General features: G+C 37.1%; 1 non-coding gene and 1 pseudogene across 1 annotated transcript; both read left to right on the top strand.

Annotated features, from left to right (window-relative positions):
* The first annotated feature begins 1685 nt into the window (after positions 1-1685).
* LOC126953325 (cytochrome b-c1 complex subunit Rieske, mitochondrial-like) lies at positions 1686-25930 on the top strand (annotated as a pseudogene).
* On the top strand, positions 21140-21242 carry LOC126953992 (U6 spliceosomal RNA). Its single transcript, XR_007725460.1, has one exon. It is a non-coding gene; the product is annotated as a U6 spliceosomal RNA (small nuclear RNA).
* Positions 25931-26194: the final 264 nt, after the last annotated feature.

The raw sequence follows: 26194 nt of genomic DNA, 5'->3' as shown, positions 1-26194 counted from the left end.
CAGCCGTGTGATAGAGGTTATACTAGAATTTCACGGTAGGGATTGGAGAAAGGAGGGCGGATGGCTAATTCTGAGAGTCAGGGATAGTGGTAAGGAGGACATAACAATTTGGCTAAGATTTAAATGTTTGCCTATTTGGACGAGGGGTGTGCAGTGTAGAAAGGACATTCTAAGCAGAGGGAATGGTGGGAAGGGCCTGTGGGAAGTGGTGAATGTGTGATTACCATGAGAGACCTGTGAAAATACCTGGAGTATGAAGGAGAGAGTGGTAAGAGAGGAAATTAGGAGGGTAGTTGCAGCCTAGAACCTAAAGGTAGAATTAGCAGGACGTGCTGATGTCATGGTTCAATGGACCGTGCAGCCGCAGGAGTATGATGTGCGGGGAACAATGTGATGGTTGACAAAAGGCAAGCAATAGAGGGAACAGAGTCAGGAATGGTGATTGAATTCCTGGAGGTCCCCAGGACTCATTTAGAGAGCTGCATTTTGGAAAAGAATTCAGCTATGAGCGAGATGAAGAGAGCATGAGTATTCAAAATAATTCATTTTGAATATGAAATCTTATTTTGTACCCCAAGTTGATGAACAGGGGACTCAACAGCTCCATGCACGAATCACATTCAAATGTACACAAATGTCGAAGTTGTGGAATCTGATTTAATCATGTTTCACTATGCACTCAAAAGTGGTTTTGAGAGTCCCTCATCCCCTGCCCTCACTAATTGATTATAAACATAATTACTTAAAGTATCATACAGTGCAAAATTATCAACCCTAAAAAGAGCAAGCACTCCCATCCATAATGAGTAATATGTAGTTAAGCCCGAAAAACTCAAGTATTTTCCTAAGTAAAGAGACTAGTGTTGGGTGCTGAGGGATAGAGGTGAATAAAGCCTCTAAGAGCTTTCACTGGCATTGAGGACACAAAGCATGAATACATCACATTTTAAATAACAAAAGCGTTAAATTATTCAAAAGAACACAATTTAGCATGAGAGGGGATAGCTGCAGATGCAAAGAGGGTGCTTACAACACTGAGGCAATATCATTGCATCTACTTATTTTAGAATATATCAGTCCATAGTAATGTTGACAACCCGCTTCAATTTGTACATGCAAGTTAAACATAAAACACATGTTTCATAGATAAGTGGAGACAATAATGATGGGTTATCTCAAGTGAAGGAAGGCAGACGAAGCCAAAGAGACATTTGTGTAATAGAAGTGAAATGCAGACTGAATTGAAGCTAAAATTTGCTCACACAAAGGAGCAGGGGCACGCACAATAACTGAATTCCCCCAAAAGCAAAAGGGTGCGTTTGGACAAACACTGTTTTAACATCTCTGTTTATTTTAACATTAGTTTTTAATTCTCCCCCGACCACATTTAGTTATTATTCAGAGTTTTATTGTCATGGTCAGCACTATCATCCTCAAAGGCAGCCTCAGGCAAAATTGCAGAAGAGAACCAACATTCAACACCCCTAGCCACCCCTTTTAATGTCCTTCTCTGCGTCAGTGATGGTTGCCACCCACTTAGGGCTCAGAGCTCTTACCACCTTCCTGACAATCCCTTATGGGCATCTGCTCTAGGAAAAACAAACAAGCAAGTGTATTCACACAGAGGTGCTAAAATGTGAGAAGTTTAATTTTAACTCTCTCTGTGGGGCATTTACACTATCACTATGGACAGAGACTTTTGCTACAGGGAAGGTGTCTGCTTGTATTTTGAGGATTCAGCTGGTTTAGGGAAGAAACAGTCTGAACAGATGTTGATCTTCTTCACCCTTGAGCATGCATCACAGAATCAGTCACCTACTGCACCTACCGCCTTCGCCACCTCTTATCTGTGTGATGACAGCAGCCTTCGGGTGGGTTTCTTCCATTTTTCAAGACTTTTTCTGTAACAGAACCTAGTAAGCTAAAAAAAAAAAAAAAAAAAGATATAAACATGTATTGGGGTTCAGGATATAGTATCCCTGAATATTTTAGGCTAAAGGAATTTGGGAAAGCCACAAAAGCAGGAAGGTCTGCCTGACCTTCCCCCCAAAGTAGGTCATAAAACCTAGGGAGGATTTTCTGACCTTCCTCTGACGCAGTTCATGAGAACTTCATGTGGGAGGTACCCTCCCTATACCCAGAGGAAAGGGCTATCCTTATTTCTGAAGACAAAGGGTCACAGAGAAGAATCGGAACAAACAGGTCCTGCTAAGTTTTCCCCAGTTTATTGCCATTAGATCATACTACTTTTGTCATATTATATTTCTTCACGACTATCCACCCTTCAAATTTAGCATTAAAACACACAGGTTTAACTATTTCTTTGGGTCTCATTTTCTTTTGAAGGCTCCTGCGTCATGAAAAACTTACATTAAATAAAATGGTATGCTTTCCCCTTGTTAATCTTTCTTTTGTTACAGGGACCTTAGCCATGAACTTGAGATGGGTGAGGAAAATATGTTTTTCCTCCCCTACAGATGTGCCAGAATGATAGTCAAACTACTGACTTTCTCTGCCTTACTCTGTTACTCCAGAATCCCTGAAAGTTTCTAATTGTTCATTAGGACAAATAGGAATGTTTCAACCTCATGACAGTATTTTTTTTACTATTTTTTTTACACTATTTTTAATAGAGCACCTCTTCCCACCTCATCTCTTTACAATAAATCAACGATTTCCCACTAAATCCCAGCAATCCCTATGGTCTCACATTTGCCATCATCTTTTTTTTTTTTTTTTTTTTTTTTTTTTTTTTTTTTTTTTTTTGAGGTGAAGTCTTTCTCTGTCATCCAGTCTGGAGTGCAGTGATGCAATCTCAGCTCACTGCAGCTTCTGCCTCCTGGGTTCAAGCAATTCTCTTGCCTTAGCCTCCCGAGTAGCTGGGACTACAGATACATGCCACCACACCCGGCTAAGTTTTGTATTTTTGTAGAGACGGGGTTTTGCCATGTTGGCCAGGCTGGTCTTGAAGTCCTGATGTCAGGTGATCCGCCCCTCTTGGCCTCCCAAAGTGCTGGGATTACAGGCATGAGCCACTGGGCCCGGCCTCTGTCCTCTTTCCTCTAACCTATGTGTGTTGTTTCAGAATACAGACTCACTTTATCCAATCATCTTTTCTTTCTAACCTTACTTATTCTGACCACTTACTTTACTGGTACCGTTTTGTCACTTTCTTCAAGTTTAATGGCCTGTTTCTTGGTATTTCCTGATGTATTGCCTCGGAGGTATCATTTTAAATATTGCTCTTGGCTTATAGCTCTTGGTGAACAAAGAATAACCACCATCATCACGATAGCTTCTGTTAATCTACAAAATAGATATTTTTTTCATGTGTTATTAATAATCCTACCAGGCAGTTGTTATCACCACTCTGTAAGTGAGAAAACTGAGGCAAGGAGAAACTGAATGAGAAAACTGAATCAAGGTCAAATTCTAAATCATGGCACAAAGAGCCATGAAAACCTTTTTTTTAAAAAAAAAAATTAATAAAAGCCTTGGTTATTGATGAGCTGCTAAAATATCTAAATGGTTCTGAGTAGGGGAGCACTGATTCTTACAAGACTGTCCTTCATTCAGCATCATCAAAGAGCTAAAGATGGAGCTGGTAGGGAGAGAGACACATAAGGACACATTACAATCCAGCGTGATACGGGTTGTACTAGAATTTCACCGTAGGGGTTGAAGAAAGAGGGTTTAAATCATTAGTCATCCTAATGACCAGATTTAGCTATGACAGGACTGGGATTTTAGCCCCACTCTCCTTGTTGAAGTAGTGCCTTTCTATCGTGTTCATAGTATTCAGACTTGGACTGGTCTGTGAGGTAAAAGCCTTGCTTCTGCTGTTAGGGCTTTCTTTGGAGTCCTGAAAGCCTGGTAAATATGACTTTCTTTGGACCTGCCCTTTAAAATTAAAAACAGAAGATTTAGATACTATTCATGTGACAGGCATTTGCAAGCACTGCTTAATTCACCTCCTTCCAGTCTCTGGTCACATGACAGTAATATAATTTCACCCGATTACAGCCACACAAGAAACTGACAAGCTGATGTCCTGGGAATGGAGTCCTACGGTTAAATTTTCTAACCCCCATTTTGTAGATTTATGCTATAATATCATGAAAATTTATCCCATATCACCAAAAATAAAGAAATCGTTTGTGGCAAATACTATACACTTCTACCTATTGATCATATATTGACATGTGTTTAAACTTGTCTGGGTTAAGCCAAGGATAGACTAGGAGATAAAATTAAAAGGAATAAAATACAACACTTTAATTGCATTTGTGGCCAAGGGACCTACATTATACAGCAACCAGCATGTAACAGTGTACTTCATGTTCCATGATTTACCTTGCTGATAATTGCTTTGCACTCCTAATAAATTAACCCACAGAAAATCCATTCATCTGCATCTTCTTTTTATGCAGAGCTAGAGGAAAAAGGACCAGTATAGCAATTTGAGTGGCAATCATGCACTGATTGTAGCAAAGAAAGTAGCATGGTGAGAGTCTTAAGCATTCTGAAAGCATTTCTTTGTAAGAAAAGAGGAAGGAAAAAAGAAGAGAGGGCTTTTGCTAATTAAGTTCTGTTTTTTGTCTTATTTGCTATGGAGAATATATTATGTTCTAGGTCAAAAATTCTTGCTGGATATACTATATTTCTGGCCAGATATTTTATTTTAATATCATTTTCTTTAAATATTTGTAGAAAATTCTCATTGTTATGTTTAAGATTCCTAGAAGGAAAGAATGTATAAATATGTTATTATATTCCTATGAGGTTCCTTCCATAAATATTTTTCCATAGTAAATCTCACATTTAAGCTGCCCAATTTTTGTTAGACTCTGTAATCAAAATCATTTGGAATACCTTAATTTTATTCTAATGCTTTATGTACTTTCAATGTTCTGCCTAGTGCCTTGATGTTACTTAGCTCATTTGATCCTCATGGTCAACATGGTAGAATGGAAAGAATGCTGAATGAGTGAGGAGGCAGGATTTCTGGTTTCCACCCTGACGCTAAATTGGGTATAATATTGGCCTTGGTGTTTTACTTGTCTGAGTCTCAGTTTTCTGTATTTTAACATAAGGAGATTATAAGAGATGATCTCTAAGGTCCTTTCCAAATTTCAGGATATGCAGTCAGAATACTGAGAGTGATTAAGGTTCACAGAGGCCAGTGACTTCCTCAGTTTCATAAGGTGGATAGGTGGTAAGAGAAAAGCAAAAATGAGTTCTGCTTCTAGCAGTATGCAAACTTGACTGACCTTCTTGCAGAAAACAACAAAAATGCTGTTTACGGTTTTTTTTTTTTTTTTTGAGATAGAGTCTCACTCTGTTGCCAGGCTGGAGTGCAGTGGTGCAATCTCAGCTCACTGCAACCTCCGCTTCCTGGGTTCAAGTGATTCTCCTGCCCCAGCCTCCTGAGTAGCTGGGACTGGGACTACAAGTGCGCGTGACCACACCCAGCTAATATTTGTATTTTTAGTGGAGATGGGGTTTCACCATGTTGGCCAGGATAGTCTTGATCTCTTGACCTCGTGATCTGTCCACCTCGGCCTCCCAAAGTGCTGGGATTACAGGCATGAGCCACCGCGTCCGGCAAAAAATGCTGTTTAAGTTTTAAAAGGCTCCCTAGATACATCAACGAACTGGCAAGAAAATAAGAATTTCTTCAGTGCAGTGTTGCCAGAAAACAAACTACAGGCAATCCAGTCGAATTTGAATTTTAGATAAGCAATAAATAATTTGATTATATGAGTATGTCTCAAATATTGCATGAAACATATGTATACAAAATTATTTATCTGAAATTCAAATGTAATTGAGCATCCTGCATTTTTATTTGCTAAATTTGACAACTTACTCAGAGGTTAAGAACTAAGTGAAAGCAGGGATCTGGAGAGGTAAATTACCATGGAAGCTGCTTTCAACCAAGAAGGTATTTGCTGAATCCAGATAACCTTGAGCTTTGGCTTTTGCATTCCCACAGAGGTGGGGAGAGGACAGGAATCTAGTAAGAGATCAGCAGAATAAAACTGAGACCCCAGTAGGCTACATCATCACTGTAAAAGTCGCTAGAATTAAATCTGGTCCCTGTCCTGGATTGTATGTGTGGAAGCAGGTAGCATTGACAGAAGGAGCAATTTCCTGTCTGGAACCTCGGTGTTGGCTGTGGATAAGGGAGAATGTTTACCCTGAGAACTCACATCTGAATTTTATACCTGCATAGTCTCAGGAACCTCAAGCCAATAATTTAATTTAAAGTGTACTTTTGTTACCAGTATGACCAGGCATCTGACAGAAGCGAAGACTGATGCTGAGAAAGATAAACTCATGTATGGGAGAAAAGATTCCTCACCCATTCATTACAAGGTTTGTGACCGAGACCCCTATAACAAAAGACAGATTAGAACAGGAAAGCATACAAATTTATTTATAACTTTTACATGAGGTGGGAGCCTTCAGAAGTGAAGACACAAAGAAACAGGGAAATCTGTTTTTATGAATGACTATTGCAGAAGTATGATTGGAGGACAAAAGGGTATGGTCTAATGGTAACAAACCTGGGGGGACATAGCACGATCTGTTTGTTCGGATGCTTCTTGGCAACTCTGTGTCTTTAATCCTTTCCTCAATATCTTGTGACCTACTCTGGAGGAAGTTTAGAAAATTCTTTTCTGGATGACCTAATGGCAGGAGAAGGTCGGTGAGACCTTCTTGCTTCTGCTGTTTTTTTCAAATGTCAAGGTGCCATGTTTTGAGGTAGCATGCCCTGAACCTCATCATTCAGGTACAAGTATAACAAAATATACAAGGAAATATGGCCCTGTGAATGAGGCTTGGTGTAAACAAAGGTTGGCACAATCTCAAAAACGTCAATTAGAGTTATCTGGCAGGGAGAATAAAATATATGTTATCAATATGCTTAAAGATTAAAAAGGGAATTGAAAATGAGCAAGAGACTTCATGATCAAGTAGATTTAAAAAACCAAATATAGTTTGTTTTTAGGAATAAGAAAAAGGGCAATATTTGAAAATAAACATTCAACAAATGGTACAAACGGATTATACACATTAGGATAGATAGGGATATATTTAGGAGTATTTGTAATACAGAATAAGGAAAAACAGGTGAAAAATGAGAAAGAGAGATTAAAATGAATTAGGGTCCTTAAAGAAAGGAGAGAGAAAATAGAGAAGAGGCAATCATTAAATAAATAATGACTGAAAATTTTTCCAGATATTAAGGTTACCAATCCTCAAAGCCAGAGACCATAATAAATGACACAGGATAGTCACAAAGAAATCTACACATAGAGATATTAGAGTATAGATTCAAGACACCAAAGACAAACAGAAGATCTTAAAAGCAGACAGAGAGAAAAAGATATATACCTATCTTTTTCGTACATATGTATATACACAAACATATACATATATGAAGAATATATATCTCTTTCACATGTACATACATATATACACATATATGTCTACACTTTTATATACTTCTTATATATTATCATATATATATATAAATATATATACATATTTAGAAGTAACTAGGTAAATACTAGTCAAAGGAATTTGAGATAGTTCTATTGATGTCAGAGGAAACACATTAAATCAAATGGCTAACTAGAGATAAGGAGTGATTATAAGATAAAAATTTCTAGCTAACAAGAAGTTGTCTGTGTGTTTGTGTGTGTGTGTGTATTGAACTTATATGTGCTTAGTAACCAAGCCTCAAAACATATAAAGCAAAAATTGACTGACCTGCAAAGAGAAGTTGATACCCAAGTCTATCGTTATAGTAATTGTGTCTTAGTGCTTGTTAGATTAAGACAAAAAAAATCAGTAAAGATAGAGAAGACCTAAAGAGCTTAATTAACCAGAGCTAATTGTGAACCCCATGTTTATCTCAAGTTATTTATGGAAAAAAAAGATCATATACTGGGCCACCACATAAGACTCAACAAACTCAAAGGATTTATCTCATTCAGAGTATTTTTTTTTGAGCCTTAAACAATTGAGTTAGAAACCAACAGCAAACTATCACCAACAAAACCATAGGCATTTGAAGATCAAGAAATATAAATTTAGGCCGGGCAAAGTGGTCCATGCCTGTAATCCCAGCACTTTGGGAGGCTGAGGCAGGTGAATCACTTGACATCAGGAGTTCGAGGCAAGCTGTGAAACCCCATCTCTACTAAAAATACAAAAATTAGCTGGACATGGTGGCACATGCCTGTAATCCCAGCTACCTGGGAGGCTGAGGCAGGAGAATTGCTTGAACCTGGGAGGCAGAGGCTGCAGTGAGCCAAGATTGTGCCACTGCACTCCAGTCTGGGTGACAGAGTGAAACTCCATCTCAAAAACAAACAAAAAAACAAACAACAACACCCCAAAACAAACAAACATAATTTTAAATAAAGTATGGGCCAAATAGGAAATTATAATAAAAATTAGAAAATTTTTAGAATAGAACAAAACCAAAAATACTATACATTAAAAGAGAAAAAAAGATAGAACATTAATGAGCTAAGACTTTTATTTATAACACTAAAAAAACCTAATGGAATGTAACCTAAAAATAGATTAAGTGGAATTTACAATAAAATAAAAAAGTACAATAGAACCCACAAAACCAAACTTTGTTCTTTACAAAGGCAATCCCAATCCACCAGCCAAATTGATCAAGAAAAGGGAGCACAAAAATAATAATTTTGAAATAAAAGAGGATATTACTGCAGAGTCTTCATAATCAAAGAATAATAAACAAAATTATGCTAACACTGAAGTCTTATTAGACCTGGAAACAGTCTTCAGAATATAATTTACCATAATTAATGCAGTAAAGAATAGATCATCACATAATCCTATAATCATTAAAGAAATTGATTCAGCAGTTAAAAACTTCCCCTTTTCACAAAGAAACAAACAAAACTGAAACAAAACATTATTTCCAGTTGAATTAGCCAATGTGGATTATGTAACATTCATGGAATAAATTATTCAAATTTCATACAAATGAATGTAAGGACTAGAAAGTCTGATCTTGCACATAGAGAGAGAAGAGCATTTCTTAAACAAAACATTAATAAAATGAATCACACACTATATAAAAAAGAATACTGGACTAAACTGGCATTATGCCAGAAATGCAAGGCTTGCTTTACATGGAAAGAAATTAAATTATAATTTATTATTAATAAAGGGCGAAAAGTACACCACTTCAGTAGACAAAGGAAAAAGCTTTTGATAAAATTCGTGATCTATAATCTATTCATTATAAAAACTTTTAGCAGACTAAAAGTAGATAATATTTATCTTCAAGTAACATGCAGCATTTTAGTGGAATAATTCACAGTTAATTTAAAATTAACTCAAGATCAAGAACATGAAAATTTTCGTACCATTACTACTTCTTATGTACATTACACTAGAGATTCTAACCAGCTTATTAAGACAAAAATAGGGCTGGGCGCAGTGGCTCAACCCTGTAATCCCAGCACTTTGGGAGGCCGAGATGGGCGGATCGTGAGGTCAGGAGATCGAGACCATCCTGGCTCACACAGTGAAACCCCGTCTCTACTAAAATATACAAAAGAAAAAAAAAAAAAACTAGCCGGGAGAGGTGGCCAGGCGAGGTGGCGGGCGCCTGTGGTCCCAGCTACTCGGGAGGCTGAGGCAAGAGAATGGCGTAAACCCGGGAGGCGGAGCTTGCAGTGAGCTGAGATCCGGCCACTGCACTCCAGCCTGGGTGACAGAGCGAGACTCCGTCTCAAACAAAAAAAAAAAAAAAAAAAAGAAGACAAAAATAAGTAAATAAGTAAATTGTGACGATATATGGATTGTAAAAAAAGAGATGGTTATTATTTGCATATAATTGTGCAGAAAACACAAAACAATATGCAGATTATTTATTGAATTAACAAGATAATTTAGCAAGGTGGCTAGATATAAAATCAATGTACGAAAATCAATACATTTCTATTAACTTAAAAATAAGTAGGCAAGAGAGTGTGATTTATAAAAGCAAAAGTATGTACAGCGTTTTCAGAACAAAATCTGTAAAAGATATGCATGACTTTTACATGGAAAATAATAAAGCTCTGTGAGAACACATTGGAAAAGCCCTATATAAATGGAGGACTCTATGGTATTCATGGACAAGAAAATTCAATATCCTAAAGATGCAAATTTTAATAAAAATTACCTAGATTAAAATTCCATTAAAACTCATAACATAATATTTTTGGTGATGCTTTAAAACTGATCCTAAAATTTATTTGAAAAAGTCAGAAGCCATGTAGAACTCAGACATGGGTCAAGAACCAAAAACTTAGGTAAAGAAATTTTCCTGCCAGATACCAAGACTTAATGTGAGTTTAGAGTAATTAAGACAATATGATATCACCAAATGGGCTAACAAAGACAATAATTAAATTGAACAGAGGGCCCCAAATAGATCCTCACATGACTGGAAATTTGATTTATGACCCAGATGGCATTGCAAGGCACTAAGAAAAATATAAATTTTTCAACAAATGACACTGGACCCACCCATATACTGTAACAGTTAAATTAGACCTCATATTTTATACAACACAGATACCTGTTCTAGGATGATTGAAGACTGAGGCGTGAAAGGCAAAACTGAAGCTTTTAGAAAATGATGTATGAGATGATCCATATAACCTTAATGTAAGGATAGATGTCTTTCAAAAGAACCACCAACTTGAAAAATTGACTTCAATAATGTTTAGAACTTTTGTTCATAAAAAGACCTCACAGAGAATGTGAAAATATATGCCTCTGACTGAGAGAAGGTATTTGTAGCACACATAGTGAAACATTGATTAGTATTCAGGACACGTAAGGAATGCACGCAAATCAGACTGAGAAAGAAAACCCAGTGCGGAAATGGACGATAAGACTAGAACAGGTACTTCACACAAGAAGAAACTTGAACGGTTTCTAAATAAATGAAAGGAAGCTCAATTTCAATAGTTTTCAAAGAAATCCAAGTTAAAACCATAATGAAACAGCATTTCATACTCATCAGCAGATAGGTGAAAATTAGGAGGTTGACTGAAACAATTGTTGGTAAGTTTATGGAGCAACCGTAACTTTTGCACACTGCAGGTGTATACATTGTACAAGCACTGTGGAATATCACTAGACATTATCTAGGAAAGTTGACCATATGCTTATCCTGTGAGCCAGCAAGTCTCCTTGCAGGGATATACTCTAGAGAAATTTTTGTATAAGAAAGATAGGAAACTCTTTAGGCTAAAATCTTTAGGCTGGTAACTTTTATAGTAGCAAAAAACTGGAAGCAATGAAAATGCCCATTAAAATGAGCATGGATAAAAAATATGGCATAGTCATACAAAAAATGATGTATCCACATACATGCAGAAATTCAAGGAAATGAACTGCAGCCACAAGTAACAACAAGCAAGTACATGCATGAATTTCAGAAATCTAATGTTAAGGAAAAAGCGAGTCACATAATACTACTGATGAATATAGGAATGTTTATGTGCTAAATTATAAGCGACTAAGCAATACATTGTTTCTGAATGCAAACTGTGTAGTAAAATTACAAAGAAACAAAGGGAATGAGAAACATGAGATTTAGGAAAGTAGTTCCTCATGGAAGGAGGGAAGCAGGGACTCCACTGATCACATTAATGCTCTATTTAACAGTATGGTCCAGAGATAAGCATTGATTTTGCTGCGGTTCTTAAACTACAGATATTTACAGATGTTTCTTTGCATCTATTCAATATTTAATAAATGCATGTTAAAAATGGACCAAAAATCAGGTTTTGGGTCCCTGATGCAATGCTCATTCTAGTGAACCACATACCTGGCCACTGGCTTTTCTCTATTTCGTGTGTTCTAGAGCAATTAATTACATGCACATATACCTGCATTATTTTCATTGTATGCTAATTGTCTTTCAGTTTTCTATCATCCAGCTATTTACCATGCCTTCTGCAGACAAATGTTTTATTGCTTTTTAAACGCACTTGTACTGTATTCTTTGAGAATGAAAAACATTAATTAAAACTGTAGGTATGAAAGAACAACCTGTACTCAAATGGAAAGAGAAACTTCTGATAATTCTGAAAGACCTGGCAGCTGGGACAGTACAGTGTAGTGGTTAGAGGTGTAGGTTTAAAAGTCAGCACATGTCACTTTTAATCCTGACTCCACTATTTATTCAATGACCTTGATTTTAGATTTCTGAGTCTTGGATTCTTCATAATCTTCCACTGTTGTGAGGATTTTGCGGGCTGGTATAGGGAAAACATTTATTTGTCTGCCTAGTAGAACTCAGTATCAGGTGACTGATATCTGTCAACATTATTATTAAGTATCATTAAAGAGTAAGAAAGATTAAAGTTAGCACCTAGAGCTACAGGAAGTAAAAATATACCTTGAAATTAGCTGTTAGTGCAAGTGTAAAACTTCCAGCTTTCCTTTGCTTTGGAGGTAATTTTGATATTTTCTGGGTTAAAAAATCCAGTGAATAGAACTCATTTCCCCTCGTTGCCATGTATTTCTCATTTGATCTGACTTTTCATAGTCTCATTTTTCTTATCTGAAATATGATGACGATGTTTATACTGGGTCTTTGTGAACTTCCAAAGGAGTGATATATAGAAAAAAACTTATTTAATAAATATATTACCATGAGTGTTATACCCTGAGAAACTAATTTGAGTATATTATTTGTAGTTTTCCAGAAACAAAAAGGCAAGTGCTCCAGTTTTTAGTGTGTGTGTGATTATGTTTTCATGACCCCTGGTCATTATTGTTGAAACTGCATAAAAGTGGTCGTGTAAAATGTCACATAGCAACATGTCCCATCTGCTTAGCAACAGAAAGAGGACAGGTAATAAAATATATATATCAAAACAGAGACTCTGTAAGAAACTAGAGTCAAAGAAGCATCAAACCCTAAACTTACTCATATTTTTTTCCTTAATAACAAAACACTAAAAACCACTCCCCAAATTGTTGTCTGAAATTCTACCAAGTTCTCTAACAATATTCAATTCAACTTATTTTTGTTATGAACCTCACAGTGTATTTCATTTAAATGGCACAAATTCAAATAGTCACAGTAATCTAGATGACTTTCTTAGACTCTACATGATCCACGTGAGGTAAGAGGAATAAAATACCCCACAGGAGAAAAATTCTCCTGTGTGGCAAATTAACTGCCTAGAACATCAATGTATAATTTAGTACTCTGTAAGAAGTGATTTTTTAAATGGTATCTGGAAGAGTTAATTTACCTCATAGCAGCAAGTAGTTTACTACAAAAGAATTGCTTACTCATCTTAGATACTTTGGAGTAAATTCATTATAGGATTACTCATTTTGGGGCTAAAGGAACATGTTTGCCATAATAATGGATAATTATACTGTACAATTTCTGCATTATTTATTCTGTTTACCAGCTGATGGACCACTGTTCTTGACAGGGTTTCCATCTGTTTTGAGGAATTAAGGAGTTCTGAAAGCATTTAAAGGTATTCTTCAGTTAGTGCTTTATTTCCTCAACTCCAAAACACCATTTATTATACCAAGGCAGAAAAAAATGCTAATTAAACTCTGACACAATGTATTCTTATTACTGAAGAATATTTATTTCATACTTGTTGGCAGAGTTCTTTAGACTGATTCAGATATAGAAGTTTTAATCACATATTACTCTTATACATTCAAAAAAGGGAAAACAGAGGTAAAGTATATTAAAGGTATTCCCAAACTGTCTTCAAATTCAGTTTGACTCTTCTGAATTATTTTTCGACTCAGAGTCACTTATATCCATGTTTTTCCACGAAGTGTCTTCTTCTGTGCATGAAGTGGACTAGTGAGTCAGGATATTTCCAGGACTATTGCACGATTGTCATTGGCATTAAATTCTAAGTAATTGACAACTTTTCGCTAGTTTTATGTCTACACAGTCTTCCCAGAAAATGTCAATGGAAGGATTTCAAGCAACGATTAGAGCTCATATTTTTTTTTTTCTAATGGTCCTTAAATGTTTTGTTGGCTGAAAACTAAGAAGTTGCAGTTTGCCGGGTAAGCCACCAAGAAAAGCAACCAACTTTGCTCATGAGTAAGAAGATAACTAAGTCAAGAGTGCTGCCTGGTTACGGTGACTTTAAGGTACCTTTGACTCTAAGATGCACTTCTATTTTGAAGACTTTAAGAATGAAAAAGGTGCGTATTTGTAGTGAGAAACATGGCATGGAGTTTTAAAACATTTTTACTTGAATTAATTACAGATATATCTGCTTATATGAATCTATCAATGTATTGCTCAAATTAGCATTATTTGCAATCTTGTTATTCTCTTTAGAGTAGGCAAGAGGATTAGCACTTGTGTATTTTTCTATTTTTTCCCTTTATATGTTGATATCACAGTTTGGGTTCTAATTTTGAACCTTCCAAGAAATATGATCTACAATTACAAATACCATTTACTGAATATTTTCCAGTTCTTTGTGGAGCTAGTTCACTACAAATTCATTTGGACTTTCCCCATCGGGGCCACTGATGCTGCTTGAGAACATCATTTTTTTCCTGTCATACATGGGGTTCATATCTTACTCTTTGCTTCTCTAAATCTTTTCTACACAAGGACCAATTGATTCCCCCACCTCTATCAAGTTTCCCACAAATAACGCAGCTCAAGGTGATCCTCATTTACCACTATCCTCTGTCATCCCAGATACTACTGTCTTTTAAACATTTTATGCGTGAGAAAATTGCAGCCTAGTTATAAAGTTGTAAAGAGCCTTGTGTGCCATGCTAAAGAACATATGACTCCTAAAATAACCGTGAACATTTTTTTTTTTTTGAGACATAGTCTCGCTCTTGTCACCCAGGCCACGTGCAGTGGCGTGATCTTGGCTCACTGCAACCTCCACCTCCTGGGTTCAAGTGATTCTCCTGCCTCAGCCTCCCAAACAGCTGGGATTATAAGCGTCTGCCACAATGCCAGGCTAATTTTTGTATTTTTAGTAGAGATGGGGTTTCACCACGTTGGCCAGGCTGGTCTCGAACTCCTGACCTCAGGTGATCCGCCCACCTCAGTCTCCCAAAGTGCTGGGATTACAGGCGTGAACCACTGTTCCTGGCCTAGGAGTTTTAATTCCTTAGACGCCATTTTCCTATCTATTAAGTGGGAAGAGTACATAGTTAGCAAGAGTTTTTGTAGATAAAGTTATATATGTAGAGCATCTAACTGAGGGCTTGACACATAATAGTTGCTTAATAAATCACACTAGTTATTATCATATAGGCAATGATAGGACATTAGATGATTTTTCTTCTGAAAACAATGCAAAGACACACACATCTAGATAAGGTCCACAGAGCATGCAGTATCCCCAAATTCCAAGTGCATGATGATAAATAAATCCAGGTCAAACTGGTAGGACCACTAACAAATTTTGAGGTTTTCTTCTTGAAGTTTGTCTTCTTGGGTGAAATAAACATCCATTTGCTTATTTGCCTTGTGAATCCTTTTTTAGTCTGGCTGGATAGGGTTGTGGCTCCATTAGTAATTCAGTAGGATACTCCTGTTTTTAAAAGTGATGAAATCACTTTTAATTGCTAGTGCTTCAGAAATACCAACCTTCTGTTAGATATGGGAAGGGTGAAGCCTTTACATACATCATCCCTAATCTTCATATGAGTCCTCTCTGGAGGGCAGTATCCTTATCCTACTGGTGAGGCAACTGAAGTTGAAAGATGAAAAGGGCTCCATTCTTGGAGGGTGACAGAGCAGGGCTCTGCCTAGAATCTGCTGACTGTGAGGCTGGCCCTCTCTCTGCACTTTACCAGGTCATACTGGGTCCTTTTTTCTAAGAGTTTACTTTAGGTCATCCTCCATAGTCTGTTTCACACTATCAGCTTGGCTATTTGTTTGGGGTTGATAAATCATGACTGGAGTATTTGAATAATATCCCTGCCCATATGTTTTTTAAATTCACATGAAATAAGCACTGGTGCATTGTCAAAAACTCTATTGTCTGGCGTATTTTTCAAGTAATAGGCATGGAGCTATTGATTTTACAGCAGAACTTTGAATCGAAACCAGAAATCTGCTGCCATCAAATTATTATTATCTTGGAACTGTCCTGCAAAATCAATAGAAATGTAGATACAAAATACAAAAATGTAACCTGCCATTTCATTTAGAAACTGATATAGTTTGGATTTGTGTCCCTACCCAAATCTCACGTCAAATTGTAATCCCCAGTGTTAGAGGAGGGGTCTGGTAGGAGGTGATTGGATTATGGCGGTGGATTTCCTCCTTGCTGTTCTCAAGATAGTCAGTGACTCTCACAAGACCTCATTGTGTAAAAGTGTGTGGCACCTTCCCCTTCACACTCTTTCTCCTTCTTTGGTCATGTAAAACGTGGCTTCTTCTGCTTCACTTTCTGCTATGATTGTAAGTTTCCTGAGGCCTCCTCAGCCATGCTTCCTGTACAGCCTGTGGAACTGTGAGTCAATTAATCCTCTTTTCTTCATAAATTACCCAGTCTCAGGTAGTTCTTTACAGCAGTGCAAGAACAAACTAATGCAGAAACTTATCGAAACATGTTATCTGTCATTTAATAGTTATTTTTTCTAAACATGATTTTTAATGGCTATGTAATATTTTATTTTATTAATATCCTTAAACAAGCCTCTATTTTATAGTTATGAATCCATTTATTAAATATTGTTATATGCTTTTTACATATCTGTAATGTTTCTTTAGGCTATATTTCTGAAAGTAGAATCTAGGTCAGAAACAGACCTTGTTTAAGGCCTTTAGTGTATTATATTGCCTTCAACAGAAATTTCAAACTATTTCCAGGAGAGAACTGCTTCCCAATATCCTTAACAATGGTAAATTTTATTATTTCTATGAATTGTCAATTATATAAATGAAAATGGAAGCTTATCATGTAACTTGCATTTCATTCATTATAAGTGAAGGTGATTTTTTTCATATATGATCTGTGTGTATTTCTTCTGCACATTTTGTATTTATTACTTTTGCCAGTTTTAAAATTTGACTGTTTATCATTTTATTATTGATTTGTGAAAGTGTTTCATAAATTAAGGATTTGCAATGTGTACTGTAAATACTTTTCTAGTTTATTTGTTTTTAAATTATATTTTTGTTGTTCTTGAAGTTGCTTTCTCTCCCTTCTTTAAGTTTCAATACAGAGAATTAAGACAAGATTTTAGACAATTTTCTCATAGAAATAACTGTCTTTGATTAGGTTCCATTAAGTAACATAGATTAAACATGCTACTGTAAACTTCAAAAACAGAATTGGGTCAATGTCACTAAACTAAGGCCTTCTAGCCAGAATACTTTTTTCTTTAATGCATCACTTATATGTATCATTATCAAAGTACTGTGAGAGCGGTTTTCTGAAATGACATTGTAATTCACTAAAGTAATCATGTTGAGGCATATACATTATGTTTCTAGGTTGTGACTGCTGAGGTTTTCTTATGGAATTTTATCTATTGATCATGCTCTTTCCTGCCTGCCTCTCTCATTCAGTTTAAAAAACTCAATCTGGGATTATACAGTTAATAGCTTGTGTTTAATCATATTCTACACTGCACCTAATATAGTATCTTACCATAATGAACTCTGAACTCTATTTGTGAATGCCTAATTCAAAGATAACTAGGTGGAAAAAGAGAGAAATCTTTTTTTTTTCAGTTTTGAATAAAAGCAAGAATAAAAACCTGGCAGTATGTCTAGAATGTATTAAAGGATTAGATATCTAAACAAGTCTCAAATTGGAATTATCATATAGATCAAGACAATGAAACATGAGGAAAGTAAGTGACTAGTTCAAACTGCATGTAATTCAGTCTGATTTCCTGAACAAGTGTATGGGCTGGGTGGAGACCAGAGTTGACCAATAACATGACTTAGACTGTGTGTGTTGGTTTGGGGAGGGGGTGTCAAAAGAAATGTGCTTTGCAGACTTTCGACTACAGCAAACAAGACTGATGAAGGGCCCTAGCTGCTAGGCTCTAAAATCCATTGCCATGTCTGGGCTGAGGCCACGCTTCCCACCTGTTTCCCCGAAAGTGAGTATGGCAGAGATAACCAAGGCATACCTGTTCTTGTGAGACATGAAACTCCACTGATGACCAACTTTCGTTCAGGAACTCTCCTATAACCTTCCATAGACCACATGATGGCCTGGGGGTGATTTCTTTCCTCTCTTCTCTCAGGGTCAGAACTGCATCTTGGTCTAATGGGTCTTTTTGTCTTTCCGATTCTTCCCCCATTTTCTTCTCACAGCCATTTTCTCTAATAAAGTCCTTGCATGTTTAATCTTGTCTTTGACATCTCCTTCTTAGGGGACCTAGATTAATCTACAGAGAAATTGTTGGCCAATTTTCTTATTCCTTAGAGACTCTGTTTTGTTTGTTTGTTTGTTTCAAAAAATTTCTAAATCTTCTTAAAGACTTCTTTCTTCAGTAAATGGGAACAATAAATGGCAAAACGTACATAAAAATTTGCATGCAATTTTAGTTGGTGCATGAGAATTTTGGAAATAACTCAAGGATCCTCTGAAAATCCACTGGACACCAGGTCAAGTATCCCCAGAATTCTTTCTGAAGACATTGATAGTTGGTATTGATGAAGACTAATTATATGCTTTAAGGACTTTTATCTTCCCCTGGTAATGCAGGCTACATACCCATTCATACTCTGTGGTGATATTCAAATTACTTAACAACCAATCAGAACAATCACTAGCCTCTACAACACAAACTAGTTCTCACCCTGTTCTTTTCCATTATCTGTCTTTCATGAAATCGACGATAATTCTTAATGTATATATTCTTCTTGATATTTATTATGAACTGCTCAATAACTTTTATTAAATGTCAACAAAGTATGTGGCCTCGGGCAGGGGGAGACATCAGGAAAACCGACACAAAAACTAAGAGACAGGAAAACTAGCAGTAAAGAGCCCCCCTTTTAGTTCAGAGTTAAATGCAAGCATGGCTTGCGTGGTTTACGTTTGAGCAATTGTTTGTACCCCACTATTCTTTAAATAGCCAACAAAAGGTTTTCGAGGCAGCCATTTTTAATTGGTCCAATCCTCATTCATATCTTTTGAAAAACCCTAACAATTTGTGTTGAACTGCATGTCTACCTTCTTGTGTTCCAACTCTTTGGTTCACTTTGTCTGTTGTCTTTCCCATATGGTTCAAAAAAGCACTGTGCATAATGCCTTTCTCTAGCATGCCCTTTTGATTCCTAACATTCTTCTGAGGGCCTTAACTCTATAACCATTACCTGAACATGGTGCTTTCATCTAGGATTAAGTTTTGCACTTCTATTGATCTTCCTCTATGGGGTTGAATGTAGTAAATGAACCTCCTAGCTCCCAACAAATTTGCATGTAATTGCCTGTCCAGTCCTGAACACTGAATACTGGGCTGGAAGAATACACTAGCATTAACAGAGCCAAAAATGTTTTTCTTTCAAAGCCTCTGCTCCTTTGTAAAAGTGGCATATATGGGAAGAATCAGAAGGCTTTCTCAAGGTTTGGGAAAATGGCGAGGTGGGGGGGATGTCCGGAAATTATTACCATGCTATCAAAATTATTATAACCTGAAATGGACCTTTTGAATAAGTCTAGAGCTGGTGTTAACCTCTTTTTGACCACTGAAATATACTGACCTACATTTACATACCCCCAAAGAGAATTGAAATACTTTAATCATGCCTTCTTTTCACTTGAATTTCTTTAGACAGATTTTACTAGGTAGTGATAAAAATTTTGTCCTGTACTGTGTCTTTGATGGATTTAATGATCAATCATATTTGAAGGGTTATTGTTGAATTCTTTTGAATAAAAAAGTAGTTTTACTTGAAGCTAGATAACTTTCATACTTAACGCATTATGTAAACCCTCAAACTTTTCCTCTGATCTGTCACAATGGACAAGGTATGAAATTTTTAAGGGAGATGTAAAATTTACCACAGAGAAATGTCTGATTGTTAGACTTTTATCACAGTTAATTACAAACATTCAGTACTGCACTGTCTCAAGTCTTGATTTTTAATTTTTAAAAAAGTGATGGCTCCATCAATATTTGTGTGGGACGTTCTTCATTTGCTGTCTCCCCAATGCAACCATATTATAAAGCACCCACTCCATTTACTTTAAAACATTAAGTGATGGATTTAATAAAAATTAAATGAAACAAAGTTTAATTTGCTCTGTAATAATTGGAGACCCAATACCGTGTCTCATATCAAGGGGCTTGGGAATTAGTTTTTTCTTTTTTTCTTTTTTCTTTTTTTTTTTTTTTTGAGACAGAGTTTTGCTCTTGTTGCCCAGGTTGGAGTGCAATGGCGTTATCTCGGCTCACCGCAACCTCTACCTCCCGGGTTCAAACGATTCTCCTGGCTCAGCCTCCCGAGTAGCTGGGATTACAGGCATGTGCCACCACGCCCGGCTAATTTTGTATTTTTAGTAGAGACGGGGTTTCTCTATGTTTGTCAGGCTGGTCTCGAACTCCTGACCTCAGGTGATCCACCCACCTCGGGCTCCCAAAGTGCTGGGATTACAGGCGTGAGCTACCACGCCCAGTTGGGAATTATTTCTTATAAGTAAATCCCTTGTTCCTCTTTGGAGAACGTAGAAGCTCTGCATTCTGATGATATGTGACTGGGAGAGGGGTCAAAGTTCCTCTCCTCATTTGTCCTATTCAGTCTGATGAGCTGATGAAGTCAGCAAGTTAAAGACATGCTTTGGAATGATCAAGAGGAATTATTTAGGAGGAGGTGTGGTTTGTGAGGAAATGTTGAAAGCATTTTTAAATTGCACTAATAACTGATGAAGTTCAAGCATTATTAGCACTGACAGGAATCCAGCTGAGTCTTTAGTAACATCATAACTTTTTATACCATCCCTGTGAAAGTGACAATGTTAATGTTAATTTGAGTTAAATTCTTAAGCATCCTGCTTTTGATTAGTTCAAAATGCCAAATACTAACGCTGTTTCATAAAATTCTGTGAGATATAAAAATAGATATATTTCAATATGTCCATTAGTGTTGGCATTGGCAGCACATATACTAAAATTGGATACAGAGAAGATTAGCATGGTCCCTGCACAGGAATGACATTCACAGTCATAAAAAGCATTCCATATTTTAAAAGAAATAAATATAGCAATTACATTTAAGAAAGATGAGAAGGAAGATTTCAGAAAATAGAACAAGTTCTATTGTTTTAGACCAGATAATTATGCCAAGAATTATTTCTGTCATTACCATTCTATTATTCATGTTAAGGGATATCATCTGACTAATAATAATATCCCCAGACACTGTGTAAAGCCCTATATGTGTTAACTCATTTGATTCAACACAAATAGTGAGAATATGAGATGTGGACAACTTTAAGATGAGGAACTGGGTTTTAGGGAGGATGGGGGACCTGTCCAGAGTCACTTTATTTGTAAAGGATATTTTCTGCCTTTGAACCCTGATTGTTGGATACAATCATTCTAACTCAAGAAATGCTCAAACTGGTGTTGTATGTGCATCATACTGCATTGAAAACCACTTAGGTGATAAGGTGAGAAGGGTCTCAGTTTAAGAATCAGAAGATCTGTGTTCTAATTCTGACACTAATCTCACTTTGTCCATGAGACAGTTTTTTTTTTTTTAAACTAACAAAATTCAATTAAACTTGTATCATACAGGCTAAAGGAAGTCAAGCATTTAAGCTATGGCCTATATCTCTCCACATCTTATGTGATATATACACTCCTTCCCTCTTCATAGTGCTTTTGTCTGAATTGCTCATTCTGCAGTAAATTTACATGAAGAAATGTAAAATAAAATATGAATAAAACAGTTAACACTAAAAAACATGTTTTAAATTAATATGAAGTCATATAAACATAAAATAATATTTGAAAGAATAACATTATTAAATTCTCTATCATTTTGAAAGCATAGGACAAACATAGCTAAGAGGAAGACAATGCCCAGTTCTTTGAAATGAGTTGCACACACTGGATTTAGATCCATCACACCCTAAGATACAGAAGTAACTTGTAGAATTACTGCCAGAAATATTTTGAGAATTTATGGAGAAACGAAATACTGTTGAATGGAAAATGTTGCCTCAATCATCATAAAGGAGACAAAATATATGTTTTAAAGCTGCAAAATTGCACAGTGATAACCCTGCAGCCCTCTTTAGTAGGTTATGAAAGGAACAGTTTGCCGAGGAATGGTCACGAGGAGCCAGCATGGGTTCACTGAGAATGAGCAATGCCAGGGTCGCTAATTTCACATTTTAATAAATTAGACTTACATGTTTGGGGAATTTTGTAGACATAGTATATAAATATATTTCTGGACTTGAGTCTAAATAGCAACATATTGCTTAAAAATCCCAGAAATTTTGTATTCACTTTAAAGAAATTTCCCTTTAACTTTTGGGATGCCGATTTACTAGATCTTGGTTGGGACCGGGAATGTGTTGTGTTTTGTTTTGTTTTGTTTTGTTTTGTTTTGTTTGAGACGGAGTCTCGCTCTGTCGCCCAGCCTGGAGTGCAGTGGCCGGATCTCAGCTCACTGCCAGCTCCGCCTCCCGGGTTCACGCCATTCTCCTGCCTCAGCCTCCCGAGTAGCTGGGACTACAGGCGCCGCCACCACGCCCGGTTAATTTTTTGTATTTTTAGTGGAGACGGGGTTTCACCGTGTTAGCCAGGATGGTCTCTATCTTCTGACCTCGTGATCCACCCGCCTTGGCCTCCCAAAGTGCTGGGATTACAGGCCTGAGCCACCATGCCCGGCAGGGAATGTGTATTTCACAAAGTTCCCTAGGGAGTTCTGATCATCTTCTGTGTTTGGAAATCTCTATGTTGGGCAATCCATTTTTTTTAATTGGGCAATCCATTTTTTTTTCTAGCAAATATGAATACATTTCTTTTGAACTCCACTCTCTACTTATAGATTTAGCATCTGTTTTTGAACCTCATAAGGTCTTGGACAATTTGAGAAAGATGAGAAGAAAACAAGGATGCTTACTTGGGAGCATCTTACTGTAGCCATTCCAAGGTTAAATGCGCAGATACGAAGCTGGCTTCCTAGGTCCAAAGCCTGACTCCCTAGCTGTGTGTTACTTTATGTGTTTGTGCCTTTGTTTCCTTTAACATGTAAAATAATAATAGTGCTTCCTCATTGGTAATTAATTGAGATACAAATAGAGTACTTACAAAGGTGTCAGTGTATAGGATATTCTCAATTAGAGTTAGCTATTATTATTATTACCATTGTGATAAATACCTATTATTTTTCAGGTGGGATTGACAAGATGAATAGACATAATCCTCGATTTAACAACTTCACAGTTTATCATGGGAGTCAAGTGTGCAAATAAACAATTGCCATGCAACTTTCAAGGTACAAGTTTAAAGGTACGTATGAATTTTATTGGGCAGACATCAGTGAGAGCTTCACAGCCATGTTGTCACCTGAGCTGGATATTTAGGTGAATTATCTGGACACGTAAGTAAGGGAAAAGTCATTCCAGATGACAGGAACACTATGACAAAGGTGCTGGGGACTAGAAAAGCCTGGCTTTCCAGAGAGTGAGTATTGCTTTAGTGGGCAATGGGAGAAGAGAGTAAAGAGAGGTATATTAGGATTTGCTTTAGGGGACTCAGTGCTGGCTAGATCCTGAAGGGCCCTGAATACCATGCCAAGGAACTTGGCTTTTTTCCATCCTTAATGAGAGCCATGAAAAGATTTTAAGCCAGAAAATGATCCTATTAGATTTTCATATAGGATTGTAGGAGGTTGTTAGTAGAGTTGAAACTAGAGGCAGGCACACCAGTTAAGAGGCTGTTACTACAATTCAGGCAAGGCTTGGTAAGGGTCAAAACCAGAATGGTGACAATGGGAGGGAGAGCAATACGTGATAGCTGCTGGTAGGAAGATCCCAGACATCTTGCAGGAGGAATGCTGGTTACTGGCAGATGATGAAGGAATGGGAAGCAAAAAGATTCCCCTGATGTCACTCAGCAAATAAATGGTTGAATCTTCCTTCAAATTGAGCTAGGAAATATAGCATAAAGAGCATATTTTGGAGGCAATATGAGTTGTGTTTTATTCTTGCTAAGTTCTGTGTGTGTGTGTGTGTTGGGGGAGTGTTGATATATTCAGATAAAGTTATCCAGAAGATGACTGGATATCTAGGTCATAATCTTTGGGAAGAAAGCAGGGTTTGGAGCATTGATTTTGGAGTTGTGTCCTAAAGCCACACTTATGAGTTAGGTTTCCATTTTACTACATGTACTGCACGTGACGGTGACTTAATGAAGATAAAAATGCATTTCTATCTCACCTAAAATAATTTTGGAGATATATAATTCAGAGAGAGAATCATAACTCTATGACAGTTTTGTCTCTTTCCAGCTCACTTCTCAGCTACCTAGGTCAAAAGCTGCTACCAGAGTTCTAACATTCATATCTTTGCATGTTGTTATGGGTTGCAATTTGGAGAAGAAAAGAAGGCTGTGATCTTCCTTTCAAAAGAAACTCCTTGGGAGTACCACACTTCTGTTTATTTCTCATTGACTAGAACATAGTCAAGTCATGGGATTCTGGGTAATGTAGTAATTTAACTGGATGGATATATGCCCAGCTTCTTGGAGTTCTGTTATAAATGTAGATTAGCGCCCATCCTGTTGGCCACATGCCATGAAGTCGCAGGTACACCGCGACCCCTGGTGTGGGCTGTGGTGCTTGCTGCTCCGGAGCTGCCTGTGCTGGACATGAAGCTGCCCTTCCTGTGCTGGGAGCCGCTGAGTAGCCAGGACGTGGGCCTCAATGTCCCTGCTTCTGTTCATTGTTCCCTTATGGACATCAAAGTGCTTGCCTTTTTTGGGTAGCATTACAATGAAGTTTTAGGTAGTACAAAGTCTTCAAAAAAGAGCAGCAAGGCTAGAAAAGGCTTCTCTTATTTGTTAACTGCAACAGCTACTGTTGCATATGGTGCCAACAATATCTTTCCCCAGTTTGTTCCCAGCACGAGGGCTTCTGCTGATGTGTTGGTCATGTCGAAATCAAATCCAAGTTATCCGATATTCCAGAAGGCAAGAATATGCCTTTCAAAGGAAGAGGCAAACTCCTGTTTGTGGGTCACAGAACCAAGAAGGAAACTGACTAGGAAGCTGCAGTTGGAAGGCCCCATTTGCAGGATCCACAGCATGATTTAGAACAAGTAAAGAAACCCCACTTTCTTTATCCAGTTTATCACCATCAATGATAGACTGGATAAAGAAAATGTGGCACATATACACCATGGAATACTATGCAGCCATAAAAAAGGATGAGTTCATGTTCTTTGCAGGGACATGAATGAAGCTGGAAACCATCATTAACACAAGAACACAAAACCAAACAACTCCAACAAGTGGGAGTTGAACAATGAGAACACATGGACACAGGGAGGGGAACGTTGCACACTGGGGCCTGTCAGGGGGTGGGGGTCTAAGGGAGGGATAGCATTAGGTGAAATACCTAATGTAGATGACGGGTTGATGGGTGCAGCAAACCACCATGGGACATGCGTACCTATGTAACAAACCTACATGTTCTGCACATGTATCCCATAACTTAAAGTAGGTTATCCTGATAAGTGTTTGCATTCGCCTTGGTTATATACTCCCTGCATTTGCAGGACATTCTGGTAGTTATTACGGCCCTTGCCATGGGTCACACTATGATGCCTTTCGCATGATTAGGAAGGGGCCTGCACCTCCCAACCTTGAAGTTCCTTCTTACGAGTTCACCAGTGTTGATATAGTCATTGTTGGTTAGAGACTTGGCCTCAAGTCTTGGGCTTTTTTGTCACCTCAGAAGAGTTATTTGAGTGCAAGCCTTCTGCACTTCAAGTTAGTTGATGTGAAATATGTAAGAATTGATGATAATGTATTTGCAAACGTTAATGTGAAGTAAGTTGAATTTAATGTTGAAGACCCACGTATTCACTTAATAAAGCCATGGTTAAACATTATTAAGCTCAGTCATACACTTGAAAAGTGCAATATCTTTTAGCTAGTTTTAATTAAAATTTTAATGTTT

Source organism: Macaca thibetana, chromosome 4 (genome assembly GCF_024542745.1).
Source record: "Macaca thibetana thibetana isolate TM-01 chromosome 4, ASM2454274v1, whole genome shotgun sequence".
Taxonomy (NCBI): domain Eukaryota; kingdom Metazoa; phylum Chordata; class Mammalia; order Primates; family Cercopithecidae; genus Macaca; species Macaca thibetana.
Note: the sequence above shows the minus strand (reverse complement) of the source record. Positions and strands in the feature narration are given on the sequence as shown.